At 40.8% G+C, this 14,941-nt stretch overlaps 1 protein-coding gene across 11 annotated transcripts in view; it reads left to right on the top strand.

Annotated features, from left to right (window-relative positions):
• RARB (retinoic acid receptor beta) overlaps positions 1-14,941 on the top strand; it is a 324,032-nt gene that overhangs the window by 257,456 nt on the left and 51,635 nt on the right. The window contains exon 1 of one of the 11 annotated variants that reach the window (XM_061362679.1): positions 5,922-6,040. The exons of the other annotated variants lie outside the window; for them this stretch is intronic. The gene's annotated coding sequence lies outside the window, so the exon portion shown is untranslated. Of the gene's footprint in view, positions 1-5,921; positions 6,041-14,941 lie in introns of those variants that run through there. 11 annotated transcript variants of the gene reach the window in all.

Genomic DNA, 14,941 nt, shown 5'->3' with positions numbered 1-14,941 from the left:
AGTCATGTACTAAGCCTGCTTTAAAAGTTGTCTGAGCTTTCAGGTCAAGATATGGATGATGGATGGATGACAGCAGACAGCAGTACATGGCCATATCACCAGAGACTGCCTCAGAAACCCCTACTCTTCCAGTTCCTGCTCTTTCTCTGAAGAATGTTACCCTTTTCACTTAAGCCCTTTTGGACTGTTGGTTTTATTTTTGTTTTCCTTCATCTTTGCTCTATACTTGTTTTCATACAAGCATTTCTTGGTGCTGTACCATAAGAAAGCTGCCACCTTGTACTTATTTCTAGCCATCCAGGCTTCAGCCTGTATTCAAGCTTACCTTCACCCTTGGTTCCCAATATCAGTCCTTGATGCTTCTCTTTCTGTCCAGCCTTCTTAATGCAAAAATCTGTTCAGTTGCTTTTCGTCTTTCAATAAGTACTGTGTATTGAGCAGTGCTGCTGGGGAAGCCTTTTCTCTTTTGGATCTCTGCCTTTCAGCTGGTTAACACAGGTTTATTAGAGAGCCTATAGGTCATTAAAAGCTTCTGCTTGGTACGGAGATGGAGTTACACGCTGATTCTCTGGTGAATAATAATAAAGAAGAATTCATGTTACAGATTTTAATCTAGTTACGGAACACAAATGAATTTCTCCTTTACCTCAACACCCATCTCCATGCAATTTCATAGGGCTTTATTTTCTTCAAGATTTGGAGTTTTATTGAAGCTGACCAGCAGGTTCAAAAGCTGTTGGGATGGGGAGAGGCAACCTCGCTTACAGACTCCTGGGTTGCACAAGCCCATTTTGTAAGAAGCTAGACTAAAATGTCAACCAAATCTGTTTATTCTCCTTTTTTTTTATTTTTAATTTTTTGCCTCTGACCTTGTTGCCATTTTCTTTTTCCTCACTCCTGTTTCCAGTGTTACTTTCTTCACATGATTTTACATCTCTATTCTGTGACATTAAGCCTTAAACTCACTCCTTTCTCCTTCTGCATTGCATCTCTGATATGATGTCCTTTCCTCAAGCCTTTTCCTTTCTCCTTTCTGACTCATTACCTTTCCCTTCAGACTCCTGGCAATCTTGTTTCTCAAGGAAAACACAAATGAAAAACTCTGCTCATATCATATTTATCTAATTAGGGCCCCATTCCTCTTGTTTTCCTGTGCTGCTTTTCCCTTGGTTTTCTCCTAATTCTTTCTGTTTTCTTCTCCTTTGCCTTTCTCCTTTAAGCTCCAGTGGAAATTCTGTCACAGTCATTAGCAGTCTCCATCTAGTGCAAAGGGACAGCTTACTGTCCTCCAGGTTTTGGGTTGATCGTAGAATTGTTTGGGTTGGAAGGGACCTTCAAAGCTCATCTAGTCCAAACCCCCTGCAGTGGGCAGGGACATCTTCAGCTAGATCAGGTTGCCCAGAACCACATCCAGCCTGCCCTTGAGTGTCTCCAGGGATGACGCATCCTCCACCTCTCTGGGCAACCCATTCAAGTATTTTAACACCCTTATTGTAAAGAATTTTTTCCTCACATCCAGCCTGAATCTCCTGTAATTTAGTCTAATACCACCACCCCTTGTCCTGTCACAGCAGGCCCCGATAAAAAGTCTTTCCCCATCTTTCTTATAGGCCCCTTTTTAAGAACTGAAAGGCTGCACTAAGGTCTTCCCAGAGTCTTAGCTTCTCCAGGCTGAACAATCTCAGCTCTCCCAGCCATTCATCACAGGAGAGGTGCTCTAGCAGACTTTCTTTTTCCTGTCTCTCAGGGCTTTTTAGATTCTCCTCCTGCTTTGCTTAGGTTTACGGAATGTCTCCTTAAATGGCTCTTTATCCACTTGCTTATGCTGTTCCCTGAGGTTCAGTTTGGTTCTTTGCTTTTCTGTCTCAAAAGCACCAGCTACTGACCTGTTTTATGGTAGACTGATGGGGAAGGTTATAGCAATATTCTGCTTATTATTAATGGATACCCTTCCAGCCAGGAGCCCTTGGAGAGCTATGGAAGGTGATTATGTCCTTCCGATGCTCAGTTTGGGAACCACTGCACTGGAAATTTTATCTTCCCTCAATTGCCACCAACCCATGGATGACTTCCAAAGTTGCCCCATCTCTGACTTCTCCCCTGCCATCTTTCCCTCGTGTGCCCTTGTGCTCACCTTACTCTTACCTTGGGCACAGAGTTCATGAAGACAGAACTTTCCATTGTCTCTCTTTGTGAGATCATTAACTGTAACCTCGTGGCATGCAATTTTTTCAGACTTTGTGCCACAATGACATGATTTCATAGAATGATAGAATGGTTTGGGTTGGAAAGGACCTTAAGATCATCCAGTTCCAGCCCCTCTGCCATGGGCAGTGACACCTCACACTAAACCGTATCACCCAAGGCTTCGTCCAACCTGGTCTTGAACCCTGACGGGGATGGAGCATTTACCACTTCTGGTCTGCAGTGTTGTAATTCACACAGTTTGTTGCCCTTTTTTCTCCAGAACCTGCCTTTGTCTACTTTCATTGACAAGTCATTGCTGTGCTCATCTTGCATGGTGATTACACTGGTCCTTACTTCGTCTTTTTCCACTCACTCTCATCCTTGGACCTTTTTCTTTCTGGCATCTGGTAACAACTTCCTAACCTCCTTTGCCAAACACTTTTTCTGTATTCTAAGTGCCCTTTTTGAAGAGATCCTATTCTCTTATTCATTAGCAGTCTTCAGTACTGTGCCCACTAAAAAGTCTGTCCGTGGCTTGTTTCGATATACTAGTCTTAAAGTTTTTAGGGACAGGAGTATTTCATAATGTGCACTTATGAACCATAACAGAAGTTTGGGAACTGTATAAATAGTTTCAAGCTATCTTGTTTTCTAATTCTAGTTTGCTCATGCTGAATTTTTTGTGATTCTAGATTGAAGTACCTGACTTCTTGCCTTCCAAATTTGAAATACAGGAGCTTTCAGAAGGCTGAGAAAAGGTTGAGCTTTTTCTCAATTTTTTCTCCATTTTTTCTCAATCTTTTCTCTGTTTGGTCAGCCAGATTCAGAGACAGGATTTTATTTTCTTTTTGGGTGGGTGTTTTAAACTGGTTTTTAAAAGGAAAATCATGACTTTGTGTTTATTTCTGGTTTTATGCTGCAAAAGACTGATGTGCCTCATAGCCAGTCAGTGGCTTTGTGTATTAGAATCTCAAAACCAAACTGATCCTCACAGTACACTTGTATTTTGTAAGAGAAATTCCAAAGCCAGTCCATCTTTTCATATGTAAAATACCATACATTGACTGTATTCAACTTATTTGCAACTTTCCATTTTGTAGACTGTGACATTTCAGAAGCAGGTTTTGGACTGTACTTGTGTGTTTCATGACCTCAGTTAAAGATCTTTTTTGGGGTGCTCTCTGGGTGTTGCTGGATAGCACTCAAATTCCATACAAAAAGAGCAACTTGAGTTTATACAGCTGGTACAAGTGGCTATGGGGTTGGCTGTCACTGAAAGCTCAGCTCTTTGGTCCTGACTTGACTCTTCATTGTAGCCAGGTTTTCAGAAAGGAGTCTGAGAGTCGTGGGCTGGATTCCCCACACAGTGCCATCATTGTGTAGCTGAGGAGGAGAAGCTGGGTTCTGACAGCTTCAGTTGTCTCTGAAAGCCTTGTCTCTTGTTCTAGATGTTTAAAAGATGGCATTCCTCTGCTGGCAATCCTGCCCAGATTCCTGACTTGAATTCAGTGGGCTCAAAGATGCCTAAGTGATTTCAGAAGAGAAAAGCACACAGCACATAAGAGGATAGGATAGGTTTATGGTCCAGCAGTTTTGTCTGAATGATCAAGGTGCCTCTCTGCCTGTTATTGATGCTAACAGACAAAAATGTAGGTAAGTCTACTTCAGTGTTAAGTGATCTAAGGTGACTTTTATCATAAAAGAAGAGTAGCTTTCCTTCCATCAGAGTTTTCATATAAAATCACATCTAATATGGGGTCATTACATTAAAGGGGTAGCCATATTTAATATACTTTCATAGGTCTTCAGCTGTGAAAATACATCTATTTGTTTGACACCTTCCTGTCTCAAATATTTTCTTTCTTTTTTCTTGTTGAAAAGACTTCAAGCAGTATGGAAAATAGGCATTGATATAAACTCCAAAATTCAGATCTGTAATTCTGTTGGATTGACTCACACACACACACACACACACACACACACACACACACAAAGATACACATGGGAGAAGAAGAAAAAGATAAATAAAGGAGAAAAAAGAAAAAAATTAAATGGGTTTGTCCAAATTTGCTGATCCACATGGATATTCAGCTTGGGAGAAAAGCTGCCATGAGGTTACAGTTGGTGATGTCACAAAGAGAGACAATGGGAAGTTCTGTCTTCGTGAACTCTGTGCCCAAGGTAACAGTGAGGCGAGCAAGAGGACACACCAGGGAAAGATGACAAGGGGAGAAGTCAGAGATGGGGCAACTTTGGAAGTCATCCATGGTTGGTGGCAGCTGAGGGAAGATAAATCTGTTTTTACAGCTTTATCTTACTTGCTTACAGATGGAGTGGGAGGCAGTCCGACCACTCAACTTTGGGCCCAAGATTAATTGCCTAAGTTTGAAGACTGGGCTCTGTGCAGTCAGTGGAGAGGAAGGAGCTCTTCTGATGGCTGATTCAGAACTGTAAACTAGGTCCACGCTGGGTCATTGGGTTAGGTGCCTAAAGCACAACTGTGTTAATATTCACCATGCTATCTCACATGGTTATGCCTATCAGGACAGAGAGTGTTGGGGTTCCCCTGCTTTTCAGGCCATGAATTCGTGATCAGCATTGGATTTACAAAATATTACTGACAAGAGTGGAACTGGGCATTATTTTATTTATTTGAAGTTTGCTGGCAAGGATATTATGCTTTGGTCTGCAGGAAATGTTGATACAAGCAACCTGTTTTAGGTATTCTTTATGGAGCAGTGTTCTTCAGGACAGATGCCTTTTTGGTTTAATAATGCCTCTTACATCATGTGATGACAGATGTGCATTTTCTCAGGCAGTTCTGGGGTTGTAGAAAGATCATAAGCAGCAGCTCTTTTTGATAACACAACTCTTGCACGTTAGCTTCTACCTATAATGTAATCATATTTCAGCCTGCATTTATGCCCCTTTAGTGGGAATTAAGGATCCAGACATAGAATTTTTTCAGTTACTTAACTCTAAATAAATAAAGCAAACTTCATAAAACTGACTAATTCCGTATATTTGTTTGGCTTTGTTTTCCTGGTATGTTTTGGTCACCTACAACTGAAACAAAAAGAAACGTGAAGTCAAAAATATATGCACAACATGATTTATATCAGGGAAAGAAATAATATTGTTTGCAGCAATGCAATTGTAAAAGCTTCTATTGGTTCAAAGAAAAATACACGTCAGCTTGAATGATCAAACTGTATTTGTCTCCATTTAAGCTGTATTAGTGACAGTGCCAGCAGTACAGATGCATGCTGTCATTCTTGCACAGCTATGAAAAATTCCTCAAATCATGGAAAATTGCTCCTAGTTTCAGCTAAATCAACAGTTGGTTTTTAGAAAGTGAAAAATGTATTTTTAGATACATTCCTGCATACTATTAATATCGTCTAATCTTAAACCGTAGGTACTTTGCTGTGTAAGAACGTTCAGCGCCATTCATTTGCAGGAAGCGAAACCTGGAATTTTTATGTATTTTGTACTATCAAAGGAAACATGATTGTTTTAATGCTGGTTTTTGATATTTTAGTTTGTAAAATGACAAAGCCGGGAGAGGCAGGTGTCCTGTGAAAAGCTGGTATCTGTTTCAGTAAGTTCTTAATTTCTTCATTTCTTTTCTCTTCATTTGGAAGATAAAACTGTTGCCAGACTCTGAATTTATTTCAAATTTTTGAAGGATGGGGAAGCATATATTTATTGGAAGCCCACCGGGAGCAAGTAAATGTGCTGAAATAGGTGAGATCAGGAACAAAAATGTTGTCTTGCCATGTATTTTAAAATCTCTCTCTCAGTTGTCTGAATAACATGAATGAAGAAAAAGATTAATCACTAACCATGACAGGTAAAAAAATAAAACTTGTGTTATGTGTTTGAATGTCGTATTTGATTTGCAGTGCTTTGGGCCCAAGTTGTGGGTTATACCTCTGCTGCTCCCTTCTACTGGGCTTTGAGAGTAGAGACGGACAAAGAGCAGCAGTGTCTATAGGGGGGTATAGCAAAAACATCCACAGCTAATATTCTTCTTATCCTGCCTGTTGCCCTCTGTAATAAACCAGGGGTTCCTCTTAAGCTGTAAAAACAGTTGTTTTTACTAAATACTTTATTAATTTTTTTTCCCTGGCAGTGATGCCGGTGCTACAGAAACACAGAGACTATCCCAGATTACTTTCTAACTGTGCTAACCACAGCACTTCAGTTATTTGTGAGCACAAGGGCTAATGTCCTGTGGAAACAGGAACTGGAAATGACTGTTATTTTGCATGAGCTGTCAAATAACAGCATATAATTGATTGGCTAAAATCTTGCACTCCCTTCCTGTGCAGTATTCCCTATACAGTCAGTGATTTCACAAAAAAGAACCATTAGACTCTTAAACTATGGTACACCACTGACCAGCCACATTCTGGGGCACTGCTTTGCTTTGCTGTGTATCTGAAAGGTTTCTGCTGTACCAGCTAGTGCTGGTCATCTTCTGTGGATAGGTTGGATACAGCCATCCTGTTTCAGAGGCTGAAGGAGTTAACTAAGGTAGATATGGTACATCAGCCAGCCACAGTGCTCATGACTGTTCCCAAGAGCATTTCCTAATACAGATGTAACTTCATGCCTGCTGACCTTGTATATCTTTTCAGGGTCTTTGACCAACAACCAGACTGTAACAGCTAGCTTTTTCAGTATTATTATTATTATTAAACTAAAATTGCCGAGTCTTCCTCTTCTGGTAGTATCTGACTCTCTCTGTACCTGAGAATACACACTGTAAAAAAACCCTTCAAATTTACATGTTTGTATACCTGTTATTATTGGAGTTGAATCATGGTTTCTCACACCAACGTAGGTGTGAGAAAGGTCCTTGCAGATGCGTTTGTCGCATTTCTATCCAGCTTTCACCTGCTTACAGCTGTTGTAGCTTATTAGCAGAAGTGTGTGAGAGCTGAGGTTCACACCAGATCAGTAACATGTGCAAGGTTTGCAACAGCTTCAACAGAATTAAGTAAATTATATGTACATGTCAAAGTGCTGTCTGCAAATCACATCGTGACTTGCCAACCAGAGGTGCCAGAAGCAGGTGGGCTGCGACTGAGGCTGGTGCACTTGCCCACTGAGAAGTCCCCTGGTATGCATGCAGTGGATGTGGAGGGTGGTTTTATTTTCCTCTAAGTAGGTTCTAATGGATTTTACTTTTTCAATTTTATTCACAAGAAAGGGGGGAAAACCTGTTATTTTGTTCTCACTTTGTCAACCTATTTCGTAGCTCTCTTAGTTTAAGGACCACGTGTGTCCCATAATTACAGATGTGGATTACAGGCTGTCCTATGCACATCCAGAAAGTTATTACAGTGTAGGAAAAAATGCAGCTTTCCACCATCTTTAATACAATATTAGAAGACCTTTAGAAGTATTTTTTGCAGAGGCAATTCAGCAAATAAGGAAATATGGATATCTGAGCAAACATCTGAGATTTTATAATAGCAGTAATAGCCTGTCTTTTTTTATACTATGCCATATTTATGCTTACTGAACAGCGTATAAAATTAGAGTGAACTAGCTTTCTAATTTCATTTTCTAATTCTGGGACTTCTTAAAAAGAAACTGGTTAATGAGACATTGATAAAGAAGGCTATAGAAGCAACTGAGCTGTTGAGTTCAGATACAGAATAGCTTGCTGGAGCCCTCAAAAAAGTGAAGTGTTTTCCCTGGAAGAAAGACGGAGAGTAGGATAGTTTGTTGAGTGTGGTTCTGGCCAAGTGTGTTGACTTTGCTGCTGGCAAGATGGTTGGGTTCACTGTTCTGCTTGCTTTAGGCATCTTTGTAGCCTGTGTTCTATTTAACAAGTGCTTAAAGATTTTCTGATTGGCACATCCTAGAGAAGTAAATGCAAAATGAAGGTATTTCATAAGTGTACAAGGTGAAATTGCCCATTATCTAATTCTGTTCACTTATATGTTAAGTGGATATGCAGCTCTCTGTTTGCTACTTACTTTGGATTAGATTTTGAAAGATAGATCTATCTATACTTTCTGGTTATTGTAAACTATCACCTAGGTTATAAGCAGTCAGCTTCCCAATTTACAGAAAATACTTTGATTGGCCTTGGAAAGTGTCCTTCCATTGCTCTCTGCGCTTACTGCCTGACCTGCTAATGGAAACAGAGGTTCTTTATAATCCCAAATGAAACGTTCCTTTGAGCAAATTTCCTAAAGGGATATTTTCTAGCATCTTCTGGGAATGGAGTGCAATTGAATTTGCAGCACGGATCCCAGAGCTGTTCAGCTTTGCAGAGCTGTTCTTTATGAAATTTCAGTCCTGTGCTATAGCAGGAAAGACAATTAGATGCAATTTTCCAAGGTTTGGTATTTCCAATAGAGTCAGTATACATTCATCTTTTTCTTTCCTCTGTAAAACAAAACAAAAGCTTTACAAAAAAAAATCTTCCATATTTGACTAGACGTTCCAAAATTAAGAAACTGGCAAAATCGAGGTTATACCCATGTGCTTATCTTTCCTTCTTTGTATCTGGATTTTACTGTAGTCTTTAAGTATGGATACATTGTTTCTTAAGTTACATATAAAAGACATGCATGCTGTGTCCTTCTTTCTACTTTATATTATTCTGATTGTGTCAGAGGAATTCCCATATACGAAAGACACTTCTAGGTGTGACACCTGTGCAGCTTAGTACTGCGCTTACAAAAGCTTATAATGTTGAAGAAGCCACGCATCCAATTCTGTAATTGCTAGTTTTGGTATATTGGTGTAGTAATTCTTTAATTGGTATACTGCTACAGCTGGTCATATTCATGGTCACTATCCATGAGTTGTTCTTCCCTTTGTCTATATGCAGGAGACCCCACAATTTCCACAGCTCAATTCAGAAGACAGCTGAGAAGTAGAAACACATTTTTGTGTATAAAGTCCCTTACAGTTTCCTATTGCTATGCTTAAAATTTCTCATTTAGTATATTTTAATGGGAAAAGTTACTACACAATAAAAAATGTATCATAATACCCAGGTTTAAAGGGGAAAATTTATTCTGGATCCCCTGTCTAGAATAACGGATACATAAATTACAAGGTGAGACGGCAGTTGCAAGTAGTGCTAAAAAAATGTAGATTTGATTGGTTGTAAATGCAGTCGGCACTGTCACTACAGCTGTGGTGAACCTCAGTGACTGCTGGGGACCCTTCCAGCACTGGAAGGGAGAGCCAGCAGCCCCCAGCCACAGCACATGAGCAGGCGCAGCCGTTGCCTGGCGGCAGGGAACCTGATCAAATCCTTACAGAGCAAGTTTGTTCTTGTTTCAGAGTCTCTTTAAAAGTGACAATTTAATGGGACCCATTACTGTCAGCTGTGGCCAGTTGCCTCTCTCTCCTCTCAGGCACTTACCAGGGAAAGCAGAGATTTATAGCATGGTGCAGCCACTCCAATGGGCTACTGTTCACTCCTCCTGCGAGTGTCTTGGCTGGCTGCTCTCCAGATGAATCTTCCCAAGAGGGAAGAGGGCTTCCCTGTCTCTGGAGTGTTTGGCTTGCTTTGGAGCCCTGTGCACCCATAATAAATATATAAGAATTTTAGGTCCTCGCTTCAGAGTGCACTGTGATCCTTGTGTGCTTTCTGCTGGTCCAGAACAGTGATAGTGCCACAGATACAGAAAATTTAAGCAGCACATTTCAGAAATAACTGTGCAGCCCATCATTTTTTAAATGAATGAGCACTACCACTTTTTTACTTTTTTAATTCTTTTCTTGGATCGGGGATCACGGCATTGTTCAGATGCTGCTACAAATGGTCTTAACTGATAACACATCTGTCCATAGTTGTGCACAGCAACTGCTACATCTGTAGAAACAGAAGTGAAAACGACGTATTTTTTGGAAAGAAAAGAAGAAAGGAGAGTGCTATGTGAACAAGAGAGATGCATGTGCAGCGCCCAGGAGCCAAATGGATGAGCTAACTAAAAGGACCTTTTATCTTATCCCAAGTCCATGTGATTTTTGTAATCTGAAAGAATGATTGTCTTGTGACAATGAGCTCTGTGCTTGAATCTGGCCATTGATTAAAGTCTGGCAGGGGAGGGAGAAAACATCTTGCTAAGTTTTTCCTGTGTTAGATTAATAGCCCCAGTTCATTCACTCATCTCTGAAAGGTCATGTTTTCTCATTGTCAAAGTTGCCCAGTCACGGACTCTCCCTTGCTTCCCTACGGCTTGGTTGAATGAATAGTGGTGCCCAGCAGCAGTCAGGGTGGAGACAGCACTGCATTTTTCCTGTAAGCTGTGATGCTTTTTCAGCATCTCAGTGTGATTTGTGTTGGTGTTTGCAATGAGATACATACCTCCAATTAATGTTACCTAAAGAGCCCTTATTGCTTGGAGGAACTACTCAGTTGGTTCCTCTGGCTCTGTTTGTGCAGTTGCTAATCCCTTTCACTGGCACAAGCTGGATTTCATCCACCTTCCTCAGCCTGCTTTTCCATTTTGACCGTGTGTACTGTGACTGTGTACAGGAACCAGGCAGAGGAGAATAGCCACCATCTCACTCTAAAAATGGTGGGGTTGCCAAGCTGGTCCAGCTCCAACTCATCCCTCTGCTGTCGCCTTTGGTAATGAGTTTCAGATGCAGTGTGGAAAGGTAATTTTCTTTGACTACTGCCAGTACTAGAGAGCCAGACTTGCATGTTTCTGGGTGTTTACTTAAACTCTGTTTTCTAGTCTCCAGGCATCCGAGGTTTTAGTGGGTAATTCTGTGTTAACAGAGCTTGTCACTGAATGTGAGGGAACGAGGGCGTAGCATAAAGTACTAAGTACAAGACATTACTTGCCAGATTTCAAGATATCTGATACAACATACTTGTTTAGACATCAACTGTCAAAACTAAGAGAAAAGAAAAAATAATTTGAGGACATAATTAACGTATGTTGATGAGTCATTCACATAGATGCCTGAAAAATGTACCAGAAAGCGTTATGCTCAAGACATCTGTTTTATTTTTGGCATGTTTATGTCAGTGTTATTTCTTCTGAATATTTTTGGGCTGCTTTCTGCATTCTTTTCAGATGTCACTTCATCCCTTCTCAGAAACTTCTCTGCTGCAGATTTGGGCACATTTCAAAACTCTCCTAGGTTGGGCAAAAAGCATAGAAACATGCTGGGGCTGAAGACAAGCGGGAGCCATACTGCAGCGTGCATGGAGCCAGCTCTTCACCAGCAATCACAGGCACCCACCGGGCTGGCCAGGCTCAGGCTGGGGTGCTGCATTAGCTCTGGGTGGGTTGGGAGAGAGCAAGGGAACATCTGGCTGTGCATGCAAACTGTGCAAATCTCTCTGCTAGAGCAAGGGGAATTGCACTTGAGGGGTATATAAATATTTGTGGCATAGTTTGCATTATTTTGGCTGAGCTGTAAACATTTGATTGGGTGGGTTAGAATCTAGCTCCATTGTAAATTCAGACGATGCTGAAATGCAGGGATTTTTTTGTATTGGCTGACAGATAAAGCTGTGCCTCTTCTGGGAAATGACTGTGGTACCAAATACATGCAGGAACTCTTCAAGCCTTTGTGGTGAAGGCTGGGAGAGGAGGAGGAAGAGGAGCATGCAAAGCTTGCCAGTGCAGGGAATTTCCTTGGAGCACTTTCTTTCTATCTTGTAGGTCTGCGTCTGAGCTTGCCCTTTTCTCTTCACATGTTTCCATCTCTGCCAGCAGCTAAATGGAGAGGCTAATTTGAGAGACTACCACAAGTAATTTCAGCATAGTAATTACATAGCTAACATGAGTCTCTTCCTTGTCCTGCCTGCTGCAGAAATCTGCATGTCACTGCATGTGGGTGTAGCTTGATGGGGATTTTCTGTTTGTTTTTACTAGGAGGTCTACTTCTTTCTATATCTAGTAAAATCGTGACGTTCTTGGAAGCCGGTCCCCTTGAAAACCCAATGGATAAAACCATAGACCGAAATGATGAGCATAAACCAGAATCAGTCATACATTTTGGGGATAACAATTTGGAAAGGCTTTCTTGATACTGTGCTGCCATGCAAGAGAACAGCTACATAAATGGTTTGGAAAAGTGTCATTCTTTACGAAGAAATACTGCACTTAATTAATTCTTGCTCCTGGGAGGTCAACCTGGGGCACTCATTATTGTCTTAATTGGTGGTATAAATCCTGAGGCACTGGAGGGGAAGAGAGAAAAAAACGATGAGCAGTTAACAACATACAGCCCTTTGGATAAGTGCTAGCCAGTTGTACAACCATCCTACTGACAGTTTATGGTTTTATTGGGTTATAGGTCTGGTCCTCTACAAATTAGGTTAAAGGAAATTGATTTGCATAAACAAAAATATAAGAAAACAGCAAAATGCAATAATTCATTCCTGAGTGCTCCATTAAACTGTGTGAAATAACTCAGTGTGCTGCAGCTCAGAAAAGCGTTTCTCTGATCTCCTGTTATTCGTATTAAATTATATTCATTACTCTTCCCATCTGGAGTTTGCTAGCAGGCCAAAAATCATCCTACAGACGTTACTGACAGGAAGTTAACTGTAACTTTTTAATTATATACACTTCATCTCCTTTTTTTTTAATTTGAAGAAAGCAGATGGAAGTGCACACCAGTGCCTTCCTTTCTGTTTAAATTACTGAAGTGGAGAAGCAGAAAACCTCAACTGTTCCTTCCCCTCACATATTGTTTCAGGGTGATGACTGTTCTGTCTGGCGACTTTGACATATTTGCTAAAAAGGTCAGAAGTTCAGTGAAAATTGAAATTGTGGAGAACTCCACACATGGTCTTAGGGATGCCGCGGTACCTTTGCTGGAGAAATCCAGTTGCTGCAGATTTGTACCTGATTGAACACATCTCCCCTTTTTCGTCAGTAGCTGCCTCTCTGCCACCTGACAGTTTTGATTGGGGAATATTTTTAACATTAAGCCCAGGTTTGTGTAATCAGAGTATATGTTGGTGTGGGGCACCATGGAAAATGAGGTTTGTTTCCAGCCTTACCAGTGGCTAATGGCTAACTGGCATTACTAACATCATGAATAATTTCCTTCAACATTGGCTGGGGTTTTTCCTGTCCTCTGAGGCTTGCAATACTTTTTACCTTAGAAACTACTAGGATTTATCAGGTATGGCCTCCTCTGTCTTCACTGGGGAATTTTTTGCAGTAGTGGATGATGGTCCCTCAGAAAAAGTTCCTGAAACCTTTCAAACTTGTCCATTTGTGTAAAAATAATAAAAAGGAAATAAGCCTTTTTTCCCTCATACTGGGTTGCTTTTAGGTCCACAGGTCTGAATTCCCATATGCAAAACATAACACCTGCTTATTTTTATGAAGTGTTTCAAGTTCTGTCAATTTTAAAAAAATAATAATAATTTAAAAATGGTTTCAATGGAAGACTATGGCTGCTCTTCATCTGCAGAATAGATAACTAGATGGGATAAAATGTGGATGGTGAGCAGAGAGTTTCTGCTGGAAATAACAGCAGCAGACAAACCTCAAGCACTTCTCAGGGTGGGCTGGTGCCCCTCTGCTGCCAGGCATCTCTAGGTGCTCTCTACAAGCTATTGACATTTAGCAACATTTATTCATTTGTTTTTGCAAAGATCTGCCTGTCCTGCCCTGATATACATCATCAGCACAATTTCCTTGCTTCCTGGCAATGAGCCTTTCTCTACTTATTGTTGTAGCTGCTTCCATTTTGTGCCAGCGGTGGTTTCCAGCCATAGTGTCAGACAATTAATTTGTTTATTCTGCAAGAAGTAACTTCCAAAGCATGATAGACAGTGCAGACATCCCGGAAAAGTCCTGTGCATCTGGGAATACACTCATTTTAGCTTCCTTTTAGATAGCTGCTTTGGCAGCTTGCATTACTTGTGGTGTCTCATGTTCTTGCTGCAGCCATTTTACAGCGTCTTTTGGACTATACAGAATCAGCCAACAGTGTATGTTGGGGGGTTTAGGTCTTTTGTGAGCCTTTCTATGCAACTCTAGTTGTGGGATTGTGTGTTATCAAGGTCTTTCAGAGCAACTATTCCTGGTTAACAACTACAAATTTGTGTCTCTGCCCTAACCTGACCACTGATCATACGAGGATTTTGTGAGGAAGGGTTTTTTTTTTGTTCACTGGCTGCTGTTACCTGTAATAAACATACTGCAAACCTCATTCACCTTGTGAACATACCTGGGCAATTCCCTGGACACAGAGCAAAGTAGTTTTGTGCAGATCTCATTGCTGAGAGAGACCTTAAATATCTCTGTTGATGCTCCAGAGAGAGCAGGAGTGGGGGACTTTACTTTGCCTAAGTGCATTTTACAGGGTTAGCCAGGATACAGGGTAGCTTGAATGATTAAAATAAATAGATTGAAAAGAGGCTATGCATCACAAACAGCTTTGTTTTGTAAAAAAGGTACGTATTTACACAGCCACTATTTCAGAATAAAGCCAGCAGAATAGGTTTCAGGTAGGTTACAGGCTGGATGTTCTTTTCAGTTGTTACTGGTTTTTATCTTTCCCTTCAGAACTCTGCCAGTCAGAGTTTGTAAGTGACTGATAAACTGTGCGATAGAAAAGTCCTTCCTACTCATTTGTTTCTTTTACGATAAAGCAGCAACACGCTCAGAAGCTTAGTTTGCAAATTTACCAACGAATGGCCTCTAAATCTGCAGGAGTCATAGCTGGCTGCCTGTATTTGCGGGCAATCAAAGCTGAACCAGATGAAATAAGCAGGCTGTTGAAACAGATT

This window comes from Neopsephotus bourkii, unplaced genomic scaffold, assembly GCF_033783945.1.
Source record: "Neopsephotus bourkii isolate Nb327-2 ecotype Australia unplaced genomic scaffold, CSIRO-AGI_Nbou_v1 NB_1132, whole genome shotgun sequence".
Lineage (NCBI taxonomy): Eukaryota > Metazoa > Chordata > Aves > Psittaciformes > Psittacidae > Neopsephotus > Neopsephotus bourkii.
Note: the sequence above shows the minus strand (reverse complement) of the source record. Positions and strands in the feature narration are given on the sequence as shown.